This window comes from Pseudorca crassidens, chromosome 20 (assembly GCF_039906515.1).
Source record: "Pseudorca crassidens isolate mPseCra1 chromosome 20, mPseCra1.hap1, whole genome shotgun sequence".
Lineage (NCBI taxonomy): Eukaryota > Metazoa > Chordata > Mammalia > Artiodactyla > Delphinidae > Pseudorca > Pseudorca crassidens.
Genome location: NC_090315.1, coordinates 36,550,869 through 36,570,733, shown reverse-complemented (window position 1 = coordinate 36,570,733; position 19,865 = coordinate 36,550,869).

Here is a 19,865-nt window from a genome sequence, read left to right as displayed (position 1 = left end):
AAAATAATAATAATAACATTGTATTACCTGTCCTGGCTTACAGAGCCCTATCCAACCTGGCCCCTTCTGCTCTCTACCATCTCCTCTATTGCCATGTTCCCACCCGGCTTCTGAAAGGATCCACAAGGCCTTGGCATTAATTGTCTCCTTTTATTGAAATGTTCTACCTCTAATCTCTGCAGGATTAGCTCCCAACCTTTTACCTTCTCAGGGAGGCTTTTCCTGACTACACATTCAAAAGCACCCAGCCACCCGGTTACATCACCCTATATTAATTATCATTGTGGTATCTATTATTTTTTTGTTTATTTTTTCATGTTGTTTATATTTGTTTCCTTCCACTAGAAAGTAGGCTCCTTAAGGGCCGGGATTCTGTTTGTTATTCTTTGCTGTATTTCTGTCATCAGAAACAGTGTCAGACACATAGTAAGTGCTCATTAAGTGTCAGACACATAGTAAGTGCTCATACTAAGTGTTCATTAAGTAGATATACTCATGTGTAAATGATAAGTTGTAGAAAGAGGTCTTGCTTAATACATAGTCATTCCTCTTGTCATTCAAGGCCCCCATCTATCTCCAAAGAATTCAAAGTCTCCACCCAAATATTACATCTTAGTGTATTAATGAAAGGCTCAATATTAGTAGGATAGCCCAGACCTGAAGAAGCCAAGAATTCAGAGAACAGACACATTGCAGAGATGAATGGAAGAAGCGGGAAGAACCCAGGTACAGGTGGTAATAGAAAGGGGGACAAAATGGAAAATCCAGGTAAACTTAGCAAGCACACACTGACCTCCCTAGGTGCCAGGTACTATGCTATACCCTGTAGAGATACGAGATGATATAGTCCTAGTCTGAAGCATCCATGTGGTCCCTGATGACTCTACCCGAGAGGCCCAGCAGGAAGGGGCATCATTTGAGTGACCTGACAGATGGGCTGGATAACCTGAGCAGAGTGGTCAGAGCCAGGAGAATTCCATCTTAGGGATGACGATCACTGGGCAAATAATGTAGTCAGAGACCCATCCAGAGGCCCCATTTCCCTTCAACTGGAACAGGTCCATTTTTACCTGTATCACTTACTGGGCTTCTCTGATCAACACATGATCCCATAGTCAAAAAGTGTTTGAAGCCACTGTGTATAAGGCAGACGCAGATCTTGGGCTAGTTTAACAGCAAAAGAGTTTCAATATATTCCATCATTTCAAGACAATATTTGCTTTCAACCTTTTCCACTTCTGTCTTTAAGAAATAGATAAATAGAAGCAATGCACTGACATTCTCATTTTCAAGTCCCCAGTGGGTTTCATTGTCACAGTCAGCTGAGGTTATCAAGTTCCTTCCTTAAAAATTGCTGGCCAGGCTAGACCCGAAATAGGCTATCGTATGCTTCACACATCCCACTCCAGTTGGAACAGAGCTATCTTATTCTTGAAATCGGTATTGATTTCTCTCTCAGCAACAGTATTTAACTCTTGTGCTTTCAGTCTAGGGGTCCCGGGAAGCTTCAGGTATTTTTCCTGGAAGAAAGCAGCGTCCCTCTTTTCCTTGGACTGGGGATCTTTGTTTCCCTGGTTTCTTAGGTCTGCAACAGGAAGCACCCTCCATGAGCTAAAAGACCATACTACAAAAAAGCAGTATGTCACGTGTCTACCAAGCTTTCACACTCTCACCTGCCATCATGCCTTAGTCTTTACCAAGATTGGCCATTCTGATTCACTAATTTAACAGATAAAATTCAGGCGGGGATTGTAACCTCCAAGATATGTAAAGGTCCCAAAGTTAACATAGGACATTTCCAGTCCATTCTCTGATATGCTCCTCCCAGAAGCCCTGTGATAGAGAAAAGGCAGGGATTTTCATGCCCATTTTACAGATGAGAAAACTGATTCAGTTTCCTAGTTTTGTGGGCTCTAGCCAGCCTATTGTGCTTCTTCTCACAAAAACCAGTTGTCTGTTCTTCCCCTGACATGAAGAGTAATTTGAACCAAACTGAGCAAAATGACTGTTTCCTTTCATCAGAGCCAACTTTAACCCACATTTAGTAAAATTTAGGTGGAGTAAGGCCCTGGTCTTGGCATAAATCGTGGTTAGTCCCAACAGTTTGTTATATTCCATCCCAAAGATTATATCAACATTGGGGAACATCTATCTGTTTCTCCTGATACAGAAATTACAGAAACAGTTTGCTCATAAATAATATCATATGGTGAAAAGAATAATGATGATAAATTATGTATTTAAGGTTTCTTACCCTGTATTTCCACACACTTTATGTTATGAACTCTTACAGCGAAGTAAATACTGGTAGCTTACTTTACAAAAGAATAGATGAAGAAATTGAAGAACACAAAATTAGTTAAATTCCACGAGATGGCACACCAAATAAAGGACAGCTCTGAGTGCAAGCAGTTTAACTGGCATCTAAAACCTGTTCTCTTACCACCCACATATAATGCTTCTCAGGCAGAGAGGTTGAGAAGGAAGTACCTGTTTGTGTCCAGAAAGGAGACTATCAAATTCTCCATTTTTTCCACAAATATGTGTTGAGCATCTGTTATAGGCAAGATATTAGTCTACTCACTGGGGCCAAAGCAGTGAAAAAACAAAGGATCCACCCTCCTGAAGCTGACATCCTATATGCAAACACTCTTGGCTTATGAACGATTATTATTCCTTGCCATGTACTCTCCCCACAAAAAGAAAATAAGATCTCCTTATACACAGGTCACAAAATGAGAAATTATACCTCTAGTCATAGTTAAACGTGAAGGCAGTGGTTCTTGGTCTTTTTATTCCAAGGTGCTAGTTAAATACCAGCATCACCACTCCATTCACGACTATGACATAGACAAAGAGGTGGGGTTTTCTATACAATTCCCTGCATGTTAGCTGTATCTTAATTGTTTTTTCTTTTCTCAAGGAAGTACAGAAGAATGCAAGAAAGTACTCTGTTATTGTAGGGTAACTATGAATCCATAGGTAATTATTTGCAAACTTCAGTACTTAATTATGAATGGTAACAAATTACTTATGACCCACCTCACAAGCGAGGTAGATATTGAGATACTATATTCTGGGCCAAGTTATCACCAGGATTCCTGTCCTGGAGAAAGCAGTAACTTATTAAATCGTCATAAACCATATGTATTTTATCATGGGTCTATACAGCCTACGTGTTAGCTGTGGGTATGAAAATGCATGTAGCTTTCAGGACTATTTTTTTTTTAATTCCTCAGCTTAGCACACAATACCAATCAGGTGAGAGGTCAGAAATGGCCTTTCAAATAGGCAGGGAGAAGAGGGAATCAGGAGGCATGGAAAACCTCTTCCAACCTTACCGATACGACTTCAACCAGCCTCATACATGGTTCATACCAGAAAGGGGCATGATAGCAGTTACTAAGATTCACCAAGTCTCCATCTTTTTATTGTCTCCAGGATGTGGGAATCAAACATCTTGGGTGAGGTAAGAAAAGTGGTATTTTTATTGGATTTACAAGATATTTCCTCAGCTGCACAGCCTTAGAACCCACCTAAATGAGTCAGGCTCCCTGCAGGAAACAGAATTGATCCTACATCATTCAGATGAAGATATTTTAACTTAGGGACTGTTTACAGGAGTACAGGCATAATTTAGGGAATTATGATGGGGCAAAGATGATAGGGCAGTGAGAAATAATGTGAAGACATTAATATCCCTAAGGCCAATGCTAGGATGCTCCAGGAATACAATGAGAGCTGGAGCCATGGAGGAGAGGTCTCCAGAGGAACTGGAGGGATGCAGTTCTTGCCTGAGACAGGGAACCAAAGCAGGAAGAAAGTTGGAATAGATATACCTCGACCTATCTCTCCTCCACATTTCCGTATACTGCCATTGCCATCTCATTGGTCAAATCCAACAATTAGCAAGCCAGGGAGTCTGGGTGATGCAATCTGCAAGGGTCAACTTTGCAGAGCACAGAACAGAGCAGAAAAGGGAAAAGAATAGAATTGGGGTTACAAATGAATAAAAGGGGTAAAGTTTACCTATCCTTCTAGCCTCGTCTCAAGCCAACCTCTCCCTTATTTCTGTATCCCTCCCCTGACCTACTGGCCCCTCTCTCTCCCCCCTCCACTGACCTACTGGCCTTCTCAGCAGCTGCTCTCTTCTCCTCAGAGCTTCTGCACATACTGCTCCTTCTTTCTCAGACTCCTTCTCCCAGTCCCTCTTCATATGCATAGCTTTTTCTCCTCCTTGGAGGCCCCTTAAACACCATTTCTCAGGGAGACTTCAGGAGACCCAACATTTCAGAGTCCTAATCTATAAAGGGTGCAGAAACATCACTCGAAATGAAATGAGATGAAGTCAAACTGAATCTACCAAAGTCCTCTCTAGTGCCTAATGTGGAACTGTTGGTGAGGGTGAAATCCAGAGGGGCTGATCAACTAAAACCCGCAGTAGCTAAAGTTCCTTGTAAGAGGGTGGGCTTGGTTAACAGCAGGGCTTCTATTAGGCTGAACTTAGGGCCAGTGCTCAATGACTCAAGACACGAAAGGAGAGTCTCAGCACTGCCACCACTGTTTCTCTATTCAGCCTCTCCTGCAAGTACCTGTTGAACAAATGCTCTCACAATTATCCATCTGGGGGCAGGGGGTGCTCTACATTAACAGGCTGTTCAAACTTCTAAACCCAGCTGGGGACCAGGGATACTTGTTATGTGCTGCTTTAATGTCCTTTACTTCTCCATCGTTAAAATATGTCACATATGTAATAATGTAATTAGCATGCATCTTCCCCAGCCCCATATTGTAAGATTCAGCCTTATTCATCCTCCGTCAAGACTGTATAGTTCTTAGCTCACTGTTGGGAACCTCCAAGGTAGATCTTCAAAAATTATACTGAATAACTAGTAAGAACCTGCTGTATAAAAAAATAAATTAAATTAAATTAAAAAAATTATACTGAATAAAGAAAAGAATAAGCCCAGGATTTAGATAGATAGATGATATAGATAAAGATATAGATATAGATACACAGACACATATGTATGGATGCTAGATCAGAAAACATAGTTAGATTACATTTTCATCCTATGCCAATGAGACACCATTTGCAATTGAGTTTGATTCTAGGTGTCTTCATTTTAAGGGGACCTCCACTAATCAGAATACTCCTACGAAAAGTGGGAGGACTTTTAAAGTCCTGGAAGTCATCTGATAACCTTTGTGGTAGATTTCTAGCTCACTCTAAATCTACTTATTAAATTCCTCTTCTTTTTCTAAATACTGTCAAATGCATTTGCACATAAAGGGAGTTTTGCTTTTAACTGTGATAGGTAGCTTACTTATTTGTATGTGTATACCATGCCTACCACTTTTATCCCAATCATAAGATTTTGAGATTGTGAATGTCTGCATGAACTGGCCGGGGAGAATGACAGATAATGAAATTTACGGTTTAAAACCAAAAGCTCGCACTTTTACAAGTCTCTTTAACGAAGTTCTGCAAAGAAAGTAATGCATATGCTCAGCATAAATGTTTAGCTACAAACCAATGTACTCTATCAAACCCTCATTTTCAATAAATAAAATAAGCCCCAAAAAAGTAAAAATAAGGGGACAAGATAATACCTAGAATTTCATCTCTTTCTAAAGAAAAGACCACTTCCCAAACTAAATTCTAAGAAAGAAAAATATTTTTATTTCAGAGGCATTTCCTATTTTTATGCTGGCAATATACATTCCAACAGCAAGTCTGCTTCTAAAACAAATGAGTTTGTATTAATGCATCTTAAAAGCATGAAGCTACAGCTCAGATTAGGTGACTAGCTGCAAACAAGAATGCAGATGGAAACACTGTTTTATGCGCTGTAAACATGCTGTACTCTGAGACACAAAGGCACTGGGAATGTCACCCTGAAGAGTGTCCGTGCATGTCTTTTCTTCTTTCATTCTGGACTGCAGTTAAAAGTCCATGCTAATACCATTTCCTGTTTCCCAGAAAAGAAATTAAAAGTCAGAAACAATTTAAATTACTTGAATCCTCTCCCATGAGAGGAATTTGTATACCTCAGAAATGAATGTGGCTCTTTGATGGGGAATGCTTATTTGCTGTTGACAGCTTTTTAGTGAAAAAGATAGAAATCAGATTGAATTTCGACAGTGAGAAATTGAGAGCTTGTTCTGCCAGCAGGAGGCTGAGGCCTCTAATTTTACCTCTGCAAAACAAAGATGAACCAAGAATATAATCTACCTACTTTTCAAAAACAAAACATAAAAATTCTTCATGTAGCCTGCTTCAAAGTAAGAAAAATTGCACATAGGGCCAGCTCTGTTCTATCCATCTTGGTATTAATATAATAGCTGGACTGTATTCAAAAGCAGATAGAATAGATTCCAAATTCCATTATACTCTCTTTTCTGAACTTTTCATTTGAACAATGAAGTCCACAGTAACCCCATCAAACTTCCTTAAACCAAAAGTCTGACAATCCCTGAATATCAAAATATGTGTAGCACACAAAGTTAAATTCTATTCTACATGCAAAATATCAATTGTCAAAGGTACACTTTTGCAATAGTGGTGATATACAGATAGCCTTCATTAGACTCTAGTAAGCTCCTAATTATATATATAATAAATCCAAAGAGGCAATACTTGCTTTGTAACGGAAATAAAATTTGGCTTTGGTGTGTCTGTCAGATTCTTTGAAGACATTTAGTTTTCTAACATTTACATCTGAGACAAAGGTAATGTTTATAAATTTCACATCCCAAAAGCCTGAGGGGGAGAAACATCATAACAATTTTCCAACTTAGTATATTATGGTTGCGGAAGAGATTTTTGCTAATAGAGATGTTTAACATCAAAGATATTTCTGATACCATGACGTTATGTGTATTATCTCAGGAAAAAAACAAGGTAGATGTTATCATAGACTCAAAACAGGGTTTTATCAGGCACTATATACCAGGCTCTCCTTTGTCCCCTCAAAGAACAGAGAAGAATAATAATAACAACAACCACTACTATTATTACCAAGTTGCCAGACAGAAAAGCATATGATGTCTCAGGGGACAAAATTAATCAAATACAAAAGTAAATATAATGAAAGGAAGTAGCACAGTATGTTAAAATCCAAAGCAGTTATAAGGATACAAGGAGGAAAGGACTACATAACTACAGAAAAATGTAGATGTGATATTTGATAAAGACATAAAAATAGTATTACAGATATATACAGAATATTTGTTTTAGCAAGCTTCAATCAACCATGTGTTTTCAACAATTTTAAAAGAAATTAATTCCCTGCATATTTAAGCATTAACACCATATGCCAATCTAGCTAAAGAAAATAAATGAAGTCTAATTGAGCGTATTAGTTCAAAATAATTAATTTTACTAAATTTTTATTGAAAGTAATATCAGGATACAAAATAAAAAAAGATCTGCAGGCTCATTCAGTTTAATTTGAGAATTCTACAGCAGAGAAAGTGAGTCCACTGAAAAGAACCAACTGATTTCTATATTTCTGGAAGTTGGTTAGTTATCCTAAAAAAATCTGCTAAAAACAATCAGAAATACTAGCAAAAGATATAGTAGGCATCCTTTTAAAGTGTGTTGGTTGGCCAAAAAGAAAATGATCCCAGATGGAAACATGAGAATAAAAGATGAAATAAAGAGCAAAGAAAGGTGTTAAAAAAAAAAGTGGATGAATCTACATAAATATTTATTACATAAAACAATAGTAATACATTATGGTATTTAATATACGTAGAAAAGTGTAGGATAATAACAGCACAGGCATGAAGTAAATCAATAAAAATAAAGTGTTCTACAGCCCTGGAATTTTTTTTTTTTTTGCGGTACGCGGGCCTCTCACTGTTGTGGTCTCTCCCGATGCGGAGCACAGGCTCCAGACGCGCAGGCTCAGCAGCCGTGGCTCACGGGCCCAGCCGCTTCGTGGCATGTGGGATCCTTCCGGACCAGGGCACGAACCCGTGTCCCCTGCATCAGCAGGTGGACTCTCAACCACTGCGCCACCAGGGAAGCCCAGCCCTGGAATTTTTATTGAAGTAGTAAAAGTACTAAATTATATTGCACTGGAATAAATTAAGGATAAATGTCTTAATACTTAGAGGAACCACAAAAGGAATAGTAAAATAACAATTTAATAAGTGATGTAAATGGAATAATAACATTTTAATGATTAATCAATAAAAGACAAGAAATGTGAGAGAAAAAAGAATATGACCAGTGCGATAAATAGAGAACAAATTGTTAAGCCAGTTAATATAAGTAAACGTAAATGGATTAGAAACTCTGCACATGCACCCATGCACACACACGCACATCCAACAACAGAGCAATGTACCTATCAAAACTTGAACGCAGCTAAAGCTACTCTTAAATACATGTGTTAGAAAAGAAAAATGAATAAGAATCCATTTCAAAGAGAAAGTCTTTAAAAATAAAGAATAGAAAATAAAACCACAGGAAAACAGGGGGAAAGATGTAACAAAAACAAGAGCAGAAAATAATATAGAAGACAAACATCAAATAATAAGTCCACAAATACAAAAACTGTTTCTTTGAAAATATAATAAAATTAACAGCTTCCTAACAAAATGATTCATAAAAACAGAAAAAGAATGCACAAGCCATCAATTTCAGTTAAGAACAAAGGGACATCTCTACAGATTCTACAGATGTTAACAAGATAATAAGATGTGATTATCAACATCTTTGTGCTAATAAATTTAAAAATTACATGAAATGAACATTTTTCTAGATAAATACAACTTAAACTAAAAGGAATACAGGAAAAAATAAGGATTCTGAATAGTTTTATACTCAAATTTAAAGAAATTAAATCCATTATTAAATTTTCCCACAAATAAAATTTCAAATCAGATTACTGTGCTCCCCCTGTGCTTCTTCTAAACAAGATTGGTTTAGCATTGAAAATTCAATGTAATGCACCAATTAAGAAAATAAAATGAATGGGAAAATCTACCATCATATTTACAGATGCAAGAAAGGCATTTAATAAACTTCAAACTCTTTCATGATTTCAAAACGAAACTCTCAGCAAATTAGAAATAGCAGGGAACTTAATCTGATAAATCACATCTTTTAAAAAATCATACTTCGGGCTTCCCTGGTGGCGCAGTGGTTGGGGGTCCGCCTGCCGATGCAGGGGATGTGGGTTCGTGCCCCAGTCCGGGAGGATCCCACGTGCCGCGGAGCGGCTGGTTCCGTGGGCCATGGCCGCTGGGCCTGTGCGTCCGGAGCCTGTGCTCCACGGCGGGAGAGGCTGTGGCAGTGAGAGGCCTGTGTACCGCAAAAAAAAAAAAAAAAAAAAAAAAAAAAAATCGTACTTCATACATTTTCATGTAAAAAACTTCAAGGTGAAATATTAAAAGATTTCCCCAAGATCAGGAATGATAAAACAATGTCATTGCTTACCAATTTGATTCAACATTTAATAATGAAAAAGTGCCTAGTCAAGGCTTTAGGATTAAAAAAATATATATATAAATTTTGAAAAGAAAAACTAAAAGAGTGATTATTTACAAACTATTTAATAGATGGTTGTGTACATAGAAAATTCAATACTCTATGGACAATATATTAGATATAATAAGTGCATTTAGCAAGAATTCCTAATGACAAGGTTGATATACAAAAACCAATTGTATTAATAAACACCAGAAACAAAAACAAAATCATTTTCAAAAAAAAATTTATCAAAATATCATCCAAAAAAATCTATTACCCAGAAATATATCTAAGAACAATGTGCAAGACTTTTGTACTGAAAATTAGAAACTATTATTGAGAAAAAAAAATTTTAAGAACAAAGGGATGGAACAAAAGAAAAAATGGATAAAAAGATGGAAAGAAAAGTCATGTTTAAAGATGCAAAACTCAATGATTTAAAGTTATCAATTTTCCCTAAATTGATCTGTAGATCTTATGCAATTCCAATAAAAATTTCAAGGATGTTTGTGCGTGCAAACTGATGTCTACACTAACATTTTACAGGTATGCAAAGAATAGTCTAAACTTTGTTTTGAAGATCAAAGCTGTGCACTTACACTACTAGACATTAAAAGTTAATTATGAAATTATAACAATTTAGACTGTTGGATATTGGTACAAGGAAAGACTAAAAGACCAATGAAAAATAATTTTTTTTAAGTCCAGAAGTAAAATTGCAATAAAATGAGAAAAAGATAGCCTTTATAATAATTGATGCTGGGCCAATTGAAAATGCAAATTGAAAAATTGGCCTCCTACCTCACACCATACATAAAAATCAATTTTATATGAACTGTAGATCTAAAAGTGAATAATAAAACAGTATGCTCCTAGAAAAAAAAATAAGAAAATATCTTCATGACCTTGGAGTAAGTAAAAATATTGCAAATGGGATGCAAAATTGCTAATCGTAGAAGTAGTTTCTGCCTATCATATCAGTTTGGACCCAAAGTGCCACATCAAATGGCTTCTATAATGCTTGCCAACAGAGATTTAAAAAGCAACCCAGAAGTTTGGAGGCATTAACTCCCAATAAGACAAACATTAACCAATGAGAGACAGAAGATGGAAGAGAAGAAGGAACCAGAAGACAAATTCTCTTATCCTTTATCCCTCCAAGGTACCATTCCAAGGAACAGCTTCTCTGTCCCAAAGCATCCTGTGATCTTAAGTATTGGATCTCCTGAGCAATCAGCTATGTCTGTTGTGACTTATTATAAAGCAGTAGCCACTTTTCTTTGAATGCCTCTCACCTCTCCTCAACTCATTTTCTTTTCCCCTATCCTTTTAACTACCAAGTGAATGCGTGCTGATTGCATCAGAATTAATCCTTGCCTTGGGCTCTGTTTTGATGCAGACCTGTGACAAATGCATTGATGGATGGATAAATGAATAAAACAAATATTTATTATTATACCAAGTATGTCAATATAATATGAGAAGCACTATTATAAAAGTCACATTAGCCCCTACATCTAAGTCCAGAAATCATAACTGTAAAATTTTTTACAAATGTATATTTTTGGTCCCTTTTTAAAAAAACTTCTTCATCTTTATTGAGATATAATTGACATATAACATTATGTAAGTTTAAGGTGTACACTGTGATTTGATATATGTATATATTGTGAAATGATTAACACAATACAGTTAGTTAACACATCCATCACCTTACATAGTTACTTTTTTTTTTTTTTGGTAAGAACATTTAAGATCTACTCTCTTAGCAATTTTCAAGTATATAAAACAATATTGTTAACTATAGTCACCATGCTGTACATTAGATCTCTAGAACTTAACCCTCTTATAGCTGGAAGTTTGCACCCTTTGACCACCTTCACCTATTTCCCCCACCTACCCACTCCCCACCCCAGATTCTAGAGGCTGGGAAATCCAAGATCAAGGCACCATCGGATTTGGTGTGTGGTGAGGACCTGCTTCCTGGTTCATAGACAGCTGTCATCTCACTGTGTCCTCACATGGTAGAAGGGGCAAGGGAGTTCTCTGAGATGTATAAGGACACTAATCCCATTTATGAGGGTTCTGCTCTCATGATCTAATCACCTCCCAAAGGCCCCACCTCCAAATTCCATTTCACTGGGAATTAGGTTTCAATATATGCATTTGGGGGAGACAAAAACATTCAGTCTTTGGCAGGGCTGATGCTAAAAGAACTATTCCTGTGTAAATTACAGGGTCTCCAAAATAGAAGACGGCAAAACCCAGTGAAGCCTTCAGCAATATCTGCATCTAAAGAAAGGAGAAATCCTTAAAGTAGCTTTTTTTTTTTTTTTCCTGGCACCTCTTATCAGCTTGTTTACAAAGATCATTTGTGGACTGGCCCAACTCTGGGAAAATAAACCAGGCTAAAGGCGGCTTTACTGATACTATATCATGAAAAAGAAAAGGTGGCAAAAGTCAACCAACTATGCTTCTAGGAGAAGCTTACAAGTATGTTTGCTTCTTCCCTTGGAAACGAGGCTCAGGAAAAATGTCAGGAAAAAGATCACACTAGAGAGAGACTACATGTAACTGGGAGGGAGCAGCTAAAATTGAGTAAGGCTATAACAGTGAGAACAGAAATAAATTTATTTTCTTGTTATCTGCAACTTCTATTTTTCTGCAGAAGTGAAGAGAGAAAACCATCTGATGGAAGAAATAAAATAATGCACTCTTCCCACTGTAACCTTATGAGTAGTAATATATAGGAGCATCCCTTTTAGAAACAATTTTTTTTTTTTTTTTTTTTTTTTTTTTTGCGGTATGCGGGCCTCCCACTGTTGTGGCCTCTCCCGTTGCAGAGCACAGGCTCCGGACGCGCAGGCTCAGCGGCCATGGCTCACGGGCCCAGCCACTCCGCGGCATGTGGGATCTTCCCGGACCGGGGCACAAACCCGTGTCCCCTGCATCGGCAGGCGGACTCAACCACTGCGCCACCAGGGAAGCCCTAGAAACAATTCTTGATTTTAATTTAATCAATTACATTCAGGTTTGGAATTCATATTTGATTTAGATTAGGTCCTGTGCTGAATTTGCCATTTAAAAATCATAAATAGACATATATATATAGATATATGATTTGTCTATTTTTATATGCTTTAGGAATGAAAGGATTCAGTGATCTTGATCATTTCTTGAAGCAATAATATAGAGTTGGGAGAGCAAAGGCATTTGAATTCTGAGTCTTTTCTTAAAAGACAAGAATAAACAAAATAAGATATTTTTGAAAAACACATTGTCTGGCTTTTTCTCACTTTTCAATTCTCTATTTGCTTACCAAAGGGCTTAAAGCATTTTTTGGAGTGGTAGGATTAAACAAAAGGCAAGCACGTTTCTCCACAAACTTCCCCATGTTCTCTCACCTCAACTTTTAATTAAAATATTGTCAGCTGGGGATAAGGGGAGCAAAATACAAAAGCAATTATGTACAGAAAACAAACAAACAAAAAAGCATATTTCACCACAGCATAAGCTATCAGCACTCTCTTAGCTATCTGACCATCTGAATTTAAAATCACATGCTGAGCTCCAGTGAGACACCAGCATCCAAGTCTGTGGAGAGGGGGAGTCAACATCAAAGCAGGGAAATGGAGCAGATGCCCTTGTGAATGAACCCAAGGCCAGAGCTAAGGACAGGGTGCCAGTCTCTCTATGATTTAGTAAATCCACACAGGCCTGAGCCTCATCATGAGGGGCACCAATGGCTAGTTGCAGTCCCTTGCAAGGGACACGCAACAGACATGAGTACCTAGGAAACTAGAAGCCCTGGTTTTCTACAAATGAGGAGGAAGAGAAATCAACTGTGATCAGTGAGTCCATTGATCGTAATTCCCACCATGTTGTTTGGATGCCATGACTCAAGCAAAAGTTTAAAAGATAATGAAGAGTTCACATGGAACAAGAGTCAGGCTTGCACCCCCGTCGCCTCCTCTCACTGACACCCCCTGAGGCTCTCCAGAGAACTCTAAGTCTCTCCAGAGCACTTTGAAAATCACTGATTTGGGACATAACTGTCGCCAGGGCTTAACTCTCTCTCCAACATGCCTGAGGGATTTAACTTTCTGTCAGTCCTGCCCCTACTCTGCAAATGGGCGGCCAGATTTCCACTGGCTGAAGATTTCCACCTACTTCCGATCAACGAAACTAAAGGTATCTACTTCAATTGGCTTTGATTCCCTAGTTGGGTTGACTTTGTAATGTTACATCAGAAAAACATAGGTGTTTTGTTTTTTTTTTTTTCTTTTTTTGGCTGTGCCAAGCGGCTTGCAGGATCTCAGCTCCCCGACCTGGGTGCCGGCAGTGAACGTGCCAAGTCCTAACCACTGGACCTCCAGGGAACTCCCGGAAAACATAGGTTCTTAAAGGCTGTTACAAAAAGGAATGTTAATGCGTATTTTTAAACATCTACTATGTGAGAAGTGCTTTAAACAAATGGCTCATTTCATAATCTGGATGAGATGCATATTATCTCCATCATTCACATGAGAAAACTGACCTGGGTCATGCTGCTTAACTTCCCCGAGCCTCAAACAGTGAATGAAGAATGAAACCTGGATTTGAAATCATACACACACACGCACACACACACGCACACACATACACACACACACTTTTACCTCCCCTGCAAATGACAACTCACCAGAGCCCTAGGGAACAAGGGTATCTCTCTTCAGATCTTTTTAAGCAGGCCAACTCATCTACTACAGTTCATCTCAAAGAGAGCTGATGAATTTGAGCTGACGATTGGATATAAACTTTGGTTTAAAGAGGACTTGACTCCTGTATCGGGGTTCTTAGTGGCAAGCAAAACTGACTCTTGTAAGTGTAATCATAAAATTCATGCATCCATCTCCACTGTTGACTATGTCTGTGTCTTTGGCAACTTACTCAACTCCTTGGACACTCAGCTTTCTCTTCTATAAAATGGGAATCACAGAGATTCCCAGATAGAGTGGGTGTGAGCTCAGAACTTGATAACCGATATAAAACACCAAAACAGTGTCCAATAATTGTGAGTTCCTTTCCCTGTCCCCATTGTCAGTGGACAAAGGAAGTCTGACCCTGAAGAAAGAGGGGGGAGTTAGCAATGATGTGAGACTGCTTTAGAAAGCCGGTACTTTTAGCAGAAGCAGAAAGCATCTCTACGGAGAAGCTGCAGGTCAAGGGCCACATCCACAGACAGCTCCAAATGTAGAGTAACAAGCATCTCCAGTACTTCCAACATTTTTATTCCATCATGTTAAAGGGTAAGTGACACCAGCAGAAGCAGAAGCCATATTATTGGCAATTTTCACAAAATGCCCTGAGCAGGCACAAGAGCAGATTCCAAGGTGAGGTGATGCAAAGTGATGCCAAAGCAAGTACAGCCCAATTCTCTGAGCTGCAGTCTGGATTCTGAGCCCATCGCTATGTAAATGGACATGGCTGAGGGAGGAAGGGGAGGACAAGGCATTGCAGAATAATTCAAACAAGGTCTGGATGCAACCAGAAAAGTCTGGAAAATGTTGTTAGAAATAAAGGAGAGACATCTGAAATATTGGTGCTGGAGAACTTCCAGAGGTAGGTTGGCCCATAAGGATTTTATGATTCTAGGCAATTGTATATTCTAGACGATGAACAGCTATAGGGATAACTAGAGAATCTGTGGAAGGAATCTTGAAGGATAACTTAATACAACCTGCTCAGAGTTGAGGAAGATGGTGGAAGAGTAAGACGCAGAGATCACCTTCCTCCCCACAGATACATCAGAAATACATCTACATGTGGAACAGCTCCTACAAAACACCCACTGAACGCTGGCAGAAGACCTCAGACCTCCCAAAAGGCAAGAAATTCCCCACGTAGCTGGGTAGGGCAAAAGAAAAAGAAAAAACAGACAAAAGGATAGGGACGGGACCTGCACCAGTGGGAGGGAGCTGTGAAGGAGGAAAGGTTTCCACACACTAGGAAGCCCCTTCGCAGGCGGAGACTGCGGGTGGCGGAGTGGGGAAGCCTCGGAGCCATGGAGGAGAGCGCAGCAACAGGGGTGCAGAGGGCAAAGCGGAGAGATTCCCGCACAGAGGATCGGTGCCAACCGGCACTCACCAGCCGGAGAGGCTTGTCTGCTCACCCGCTGGGCGGGCGGGGGCTGGGAGCTGAGGCTCGGGCTTGGGCTTCGGTCGGATCCCAGGGAGAGGACTGGGGTTGGCAGCGTGAACACAGCCTGAAGGGGTTAGTGCACCACGGCTAGCCGGGAGGGAGTCCGGGAAAAAGTCTAGACCTGCCGAAAAGGCAAGAGACTTTTTTTTTTTTTTTTAACATCTTTATTGGAGTATAATTGCTTTACAATGGTGTGTTAGTTTCTGCTTTATAACAAAGTGAATCAGTTATACATATACATATGTTCCCATATCTCTTCCCTCTTGCATCTCCCTCCCTCCAACCCTCCCTATCCCACCCCTCTAGGTGGTCACAAAGTACCGAGTTGATCTCCCTGTGCTATGCAGCTGCTTCCCACTAGCTATCTATTTTATGTTTGGTAGTGTATATATATCCATGCCACTCTCTCACTCTGTCACAGCTTACCCTTCCCCCTCCCCATATCCTCAAGTCCATTCTCTAGTATGTCTGTGTCTTTATTGCTGTCTTACCCCTAGGTTCTTCGTGACATTTTTTTTTCTTAGATTCCATATATATGTGTTAGCATATGGTATTTGTCTTTCTCTTTCTGACTTACTTCACTCTGTATGACAGACTCTAGGTCCATCCACCTCACTACAGATAACTCAGTTTCGTTTCTTTTTATGGCTGGGTAATATTCAAAGCAATCTTGAGAACGAAAAATGGAGCTAAAGGAATCAGGCTCCCTGACTTCAGACTATACTACAAAGCTACAGTAATCAAGACAGTATGGTACTGGCACAAAAACAGAAATAGAGATCAACGGAACAGGACAGAAAGCCCAGAGATAAACCCAAGCACATATGGTCACCTTATCTTTGCTAAAGGAGGCAAGAATATACAGTGGAGAAAAGACAGCCTCTTCAATAAGTGGTGCTGGGAAAAATGGACAGGTACCTATAAAAGTATGAAATTAGAACACTCCCTAACACCATACACAAAAATAAACTCAAAATGGATTAAAGACCTAAATGTAAGGCCAGACACTATCAAACTCTTAGAGGAAAACATAGGCAGAACGCTCTATGACATAAATCACAGCAAGATCCTTTTTGACCCGCCTCCTAGAGAAATGGAAATAAAAACAAAAGTAAACAAATGGGACCTAATGAAACTTAAAAGCTTTTGCACAGCAAAGGAAACCATAAACAAGACCAAAAGACAACCCTCAGAATGGGAGAAAATATTTGCAAATGAAGCAACTGACAAAGGATTAATCTCCAAAATTTACAAGCAGCTCATGAAGCTCAATAACAAAAAAACAAACAACCCAATCCAAAAATGGGCAGATGACCTAAACAGACATTTCTCCAAAGAAGATATACAGATTGCCAACAAACACATGAAGGAATTCTCAGGATCATTGATCGTTAGGGAAATGTAGATCAGGGCTACGATGAGATGTCATCTCACGCCATAATCAGAATGGCCATCATCAAAAAATCTAGAAACAATAAATGCTGGAAAGGGTGTGGAGGAGGGGGAACACTCTTACACTGTTGGTGGGAATGTGGATTGATGCAGCCACTGTGGAGAACAGTGTGGAGGTTCCTTAAAAAACTCATTTTTGGGGGGCGGTCTCTATACTGTTTTACATGGTGGCTGCACCATTTTGCATTCCCACCAACAGTGCACAGGGTTCTAATTTCTCCATATCCTCACCAACACTTGTTATTTATGGTCTTTTTATGGTGGTCATCCTGACAGGTGTGAGGTGATGCCTCGTTGTGGTTTTGATTTGCATTTCCCTGATTGGTAATGTTGGGTATCTTTTTCACATATTTATTGGTATATAGTCACTCACTCTTCCCATCTGCACCTGTGATTGACAAAAATGTTTTTTTTTTAACACAATTTGATACACAACTTGATATTTGAAAGGAAAGTGACAAAATGAGATCCCTTCTCTTTATCATTTACATTATGCCATAGGGGTACTAATTTGATCTAAGACATTTTGATTTATGCCTATTGATGGAGTGTGCCCAGTGATGGAAACAGTCACCGTTATTCCTAGGAGATACATCTAAGATATGTGCATGTACTGATATATATACACACGCATACAAATGTGTGTGTATAGACATATATAGACACATACACATATATGTATGTGTATTAGACCAAGTAACTCCCTTGCTCAAAAGCACCCAAATATTTCCCATCATATTAAGATCCAAAACCTTTACCAAGGACTGCAAAAGGGCCCTTGATCATCTCTCCTGCTGTGTTTTCTATAGCTTTCTTTCAAACTGCCCCTTCTTCCTTGCTTCCTTTGTTACTTGTGCACACTAAGAATATACCTGTCTTGGGTGCTTTCCTTTATGTTCTTTTGATGTGAAATGTTGTTCTCCCCTGTGTTGCATTGTTCAGTCCCAGCCTTCATTCATGTCTCTCCTTCAGATGTGTTATCCCACATCCTACTGAAAATAACACCGTTGGTTACTCTTCCTCCTCACTCCGCCTTATATTCCTTCATCTCCCTTATCACCAGCTGAAAATACATCATATATTGGTTTTCTCTGTTTATTGTCCATCTCCTCTATCAGAATGCGAGTTATACAACGCAGAGACTTTACCAGGCATTATTCTAGGCACTGAATACAGTAAACAAAGTAGAGAGTCAATAGGTATTTTGAACAAAAGAGACACAGCAGCATTACAGATTGAAAAAGTTTGCATGCACATCCTCATGTCTTTCTCTGACCCCCAATCTCAGGTTACTTCAGTACAGGCTCTCAGAAAACCATATTCCTTTCTTTCAAATAACTTGGTCTATATGTACTTATGAATTTATTAGTAGATGAATGCCTGTCTCCCCACTAGAGCCGTAAGCTCCATGAGAACAGAGATCACATCTCTTTTTTATTTATATTTGTTTCCCAGCTCCTTACAGTGTGTGTCACATACAACAAATATTTGCTGATTGAACGAACGTGTGTAGTGATCAATAGCTGACCCAGTTATGGCCAACAGCTGAACATTTGCCCTCCACTATTTAACAAGGCAAAAAGCTTCCTCATGAAACAATTCCTGTTACTTAAAACAGTCATTTATGGGGCTTCCCTGGTGGCGCAGTGGTTGAGAGTCCGCCTGCAGATGCAGGGGATGTGGGTTCGTGCCCCGGTCCGGGAAGATCCCACATGCTGCGGAGCGGCTAGGCCCGTGAGCCATGGCCGCTGAGCCTGCGCGTCCGGAGCTTGTGCTCCGCAACGGGAGAGGCCACAACAGTGAGAGGCCCACATACCAAAAAAAAGACAAAAACAGTCATTTATTTCTGCCATATACCTTCATTTGGAATTCAGGTGGCTTGGAAGCATGATATGGAAAAGAGTAGGGACTGGTATTTAGACAGACCTGGATTTGAAACCTGATTCCCTTACCTAATAATCTCATCTAATAATTTATATATAATGCTCAGAGTTATCAAATATAAAATTGAAATACCTACACCTATTTTTTAACACTATGAAATCAAAATAAATTAGTGTTTGTATAAGCTGAATATAAACTATGGTCTCTGTGGTCCAGCGTCTGGGCCATCTAGCCATAAAACTAAACTCGGGAATTACAAAGGGAATCCATTCTTTACATGCATCTCCTAAATGATATATTTAAAGGGATCAAATTCCTAACTTACAGTCACCTCTCAAAATTCCCACCACCAATCTTCTATACTCAGGGATTTTGTGCCCACTCCAGCCCCTCTTCACGGCACTTTCCCAAACTCACCAGTCCCTGTAATTCTCCTCTTTCTCCTTTTCTTTCATCTCTTTATTATTCCACTTTACTTAGGCTTTTTATTATGCTCTCCCATTTTCTCTCTCAAGTCTTCGTTCTCCCTCTCTCAGTCTATTTCTCACATTTAGCAATGGCGATCCAACTGCCAAAACCAAAATAAAACAAGCAAAAAGCTCATTCCGTTTGCAGGAATGGGAGGGGAAGTAACACAAAAAATATATAATAAATCTTATCCCTCAAGCTAAGAAGCAGGGAAAGGTAACAGATTACTCAGCTAATAAACACTGGAGCTAAGGTTAAAACTCAGGTTTGATTCCGAGGGCACAATGAACCTTACAGGGAGATTCTGAAACCCCAAATCTGCCTAAAAATCAGGGTTAATTTGAGACCATATGCCAATCGATGAAGCAGGAGGGAGGAAGTTTAAGCTGCTTCGTTC